The sequence below is a fragment of the Lissotriton helveticus genome, chromosome 7 (assembly GCF_964261635.1).
Source record: "Lissotriton helveticus chromosome 7, aLisHel1.1, whole genome shotgun sequence".
NCBI lineage: Eukaryota > Metazoa > Chordata > Amphibia > Caudata > Salamandridae > Lissotriton > Lissotriton helveticus.
In genome coordinates, this window is record NC_136068.1 from 1,228,979,144 (window position 1) to 1,228,983,052 (window position 3,909).

Sequence of the window (3,909 nt, forward strand, 5' to 3'; positions counted from 1 at the left end):
ACATTTTACATAGGGAACTCCTGTACTTTGACACTGATTAGCAGGGGCAAAGTACGCAAAGCAACGAAATTGGCATCTCTTGGTCAGGAAAACGGTCTAGGGAGAAAGCAAAAAGGTTAAGGCACTTTACCCAAAAAGGCCAAGTCCTACATTTATAATCTAGTATTAAAGAAGAACAAGTTGGGGGCGTGGCCAACTGTCAATGGGAATGGCCGCTTGATAGCTGAGCTTCGTAGCGCCACTCCCGAAATATCCGTCTAAATTGATATCCCCCTGGCCGAATCATCGCCTTGAGGGGCTCTATGCCTGCTGTGACTGCTGTAAGAGGTGTGGGCTAAATCTGAAAAATATCGCAATTGTTGTCCGGGGGAAGTCTCCGTGCGCCGGCTCCACCAGGGACGTCCCTGCAGCCGGAAGTGACACTGAGCGGCGTGAGTGCACCACGCAAGACCTGTGCTGCAGCCTGCAATGAGGGAAGGCCTGAAAGAATGTCTTTGCCCAATTGGTCGCCCTGACAGCACTCCGCTGCCCCGAACCCTGCTAAAAGAGGCGGAAACAGCAACGAGCTGGAACGGAGGTGCTGTGTCATCGATACTGTTTGGAGAGGCCTCCTGCCGCTGATGCAACTCTGAGTCATCCTGAAAGCATGCACTTGAGCGGGGGCCCCCCCTGCGGTCCCGACACCTGGAGGACTTGTATACCCAAAGGTGCCATATCAGGTCAGGGGCTTAATTGAGGGCTTGTGGAGGAGTTGGGCACCAGAGGCCTTGCACAACCATATGGGCCGCCCCTTGGAAGAGACCGAGTGACTGCTGTAAACTCTTCAGCATTGCCTTGCTGACTGCAGGCTGAGACCCAGCGGTGTTCCCTGCAGGGGACTAGTGGACCCTGTGGCCCGACTGGGGGAAGAGAGACAGGAGGGGGTAGCGTTCACAAACTAAACGAGTGGAAGGTTTGTGCTAATACAGTAGTGACTGGATCTAGGCCTGCTGTGTTGGTGAGGCCCTGTGAATCTGTTGTGCGGTCGGACCCTCACGCCAGGCAGTCAGATTGGGGGAAGCACTGGTGAAGGAGTGTATTGTGGGATCGCCTTGAGCAGTGGGAGGAGCGGATGTACCCTCCTGCGCATATCGAGCTGCTTACCGTGGAAGCACCTAAAGATTGGCCAGCCCAGGACGGAGTGGGTACAGCAGTGAGGCGGTGTTCGCAGTGAGGTGGTTACATTGTCGGGCAGATGGGGTGCCACTAGCCAAAACTGACAGGCTGAGTTGTATTATCCACTGTAGAGTACCCCACAGTGTGTGGCCACCAGCGAAACAGACACACCATGGCATCTGGGCGCAGCAAAAGCAACAGGTTGAGAAGCTAGTTGAGTCAGCAGCCTGAAGTGACACCACAGAACCCATGAACAAAGATATCCTTGAGCCTATCATGACATAAGGACCTCCCCCGAGACTCGTATAGATACAGTGGCGAGGGAGGTGGCTCTGATTCATAAAGATATGAAAAAAATGTTGGAGCGAATGGGTGCAGTAGAGAGCACGACCAAGGAACTAGTTACGGATACTGCTCTCCTTAAAAGACAGGTGACTGAACTGCGCACTTCTCATGAGGCGATGGAGCTGCAACTGGACAATTACGAAGGCAGAATGCAGTGTAACAACGTTCGCATTCTTGGTGTGCCAGAGCGCGCGGAAGGGCAGGCCGCCGATCTGTTTGTTGAGGAACTAGTTCTTAAGCATTTGCAACCACGTGGACGATGCTTTTCCATTGAACATGCTCATCGTGTTCCGGGGGGCCACCCAAAGCCGGTTGCGCTACCACGGCCGCTCCTGGCCCTGGTGTTTAATTTTCGAGACCACAATGTTATCCTGCAGACTGCAAGAGCGCCCCCTCCCGCTGAACTTTGAGAACAGCAAAATCACGTTTTTCCCAGATTTTACTTTGAGGGTAAAGAAACAATGCCGCAGTTCCCTGGAGGTAAAAATGCCCTCAGGGACCAGGAGAATAAATATGCTATGATGTTCCCGGCCAAGCTCAGAGTGGAAGCAAATGGAAGATTATGGTTTTTCACGAGACCAGAGGATGCTTGGGACTGGCTTGAAGGCTGGCGCACGGTTGGACAGAAGTCACTCAAGGTCCCCTCTTCTGCCGATGGAGCAGAAGATTGTCGGCACCAAAGACGTTCCCCACCGCATTCTGCTTCGGACTCCCAGAGCCCCACAGGAGGACGCTGAATCAGTGGTCTGACATCAAATTGTTTGACAATTCCCGGGCGAAGTGTGCCCCTATGGGAAATCTGATGACAGGGCAAATGTATTGCTCTGCACTTGAATCTGGTATGGAGCTTATATTTCAGCTGGGTCGGCCAAATGTTTCAGGTGAATGTTTAAGAAATATGCTGCAGGTTTTATGAGCAGGCCTAGATTGATCCTTGATCTGTGTTAACCTCGGGGAGCGGTGGGGCTGGGTGGAGTCTGTGTTGTTTCTACAATTGTTTTAGGGGTGGAGGAGCTCACGTTCCCTGAAGTTGTTTAAGGGTGGGCGACAGGCACTCTGCATGTTGGAGATGGCGGACGGTTCTAGTCCCATTGTGCAGGGAGGCAGGGAGGAGGTGGGGAGTTCAACTGGAGTCAGGGTGGGCTGGAATTGTTTGAGGGTTTTTTGGTTTCCTGCATCGGTGAGAGATACTCATTGGATAACTAGCATCTCACTTGGCATTAGAACTGTTAACATTGGTATTGTGTTTCGCGACACTGTCATGCCGTTTGATTGTTTTTGGCTCCGCTCTGAACGACAGCTCTGGGGAGACAGGCAGGGATGATTGATCCCATGTATTAGTTGCACTGTTGATGTATTCTGATGGTGCCTGGACGGGGACTTAGAGTGTCCTCACGGAACGTAAATGTGCTGGGGGACAAAATTAAAAGGGGTATTGTCCTGCTATATATTCACCGTCACGCACTTGGCATAGTACTGTTACAGGAAACTGACTTGATAGGGAATTCATGCTTGGCCCTGAACAGGAAGGGATACCACATGATTGTACACTCTGGATTTACCACGGGCTCTAGAGGGGTTGGGGTACTGCTACGCAAGGGCTGTCCTTACGTGGTGCAGAACACCTGGACAGACGCACAGGGTAGATATGTTGCACGCACGGGTCTGTGGGAAGGTAGGGTCATCAATGTGATTTCAGTGTGCGCCCCACCTGGACTGCAGCGTCTAACATTGCAGGATGTGGGGCGTTGATGTTGGCCCTACCTATGGGATCGCTAGTCCTGGGGGGCAACTTTAATTTGACTATGGACGGCCTACGCGACCGACTTCTGCCCAGACCTGACCCAACACGCGGCTCACAACTCCAGGGATTCACCAATGCTCTGGCGGTGTTGTATGTATGTAGGTGGTCACACCCTCACCACACACATTATACGCATCAGTCAGGTGTACATGGAAGTCAATCACGGATTGACTATCTGTTTACTCATGCCCAAGACATAAATGCCTTCACCGATTCCACTAGTCTGGCACCAGGAATATCAGACCACTCCCCCATTTTGGCGGTCTTTGGCACCCAACCCACTAGACGTCCCGGCGCAATCATGACACAGCCTTGGGCATTGAAGATACCCCACATTAAGGAAAGCCTCCCGCAAGATACAGATTATTATTTTGATGAAAATGTGGGATCAGTCACGTCAGCGGTTACAATTTGGGGGCATATGGGGAGGTAATTAAGGGCAGGGCATTGTCCTTGATGGTAGGCCACAGAGCTGAGCGTAACAGGAGGGTCGGCGAACTGGAAAGGGACATTTTGCAAATGGAGGAGGCCCTCTCTCAGGATCCTAACCCCGACACCCAACACAGGGTCAAAATAAAAAAACAGGATTATTGACAATTCCTACT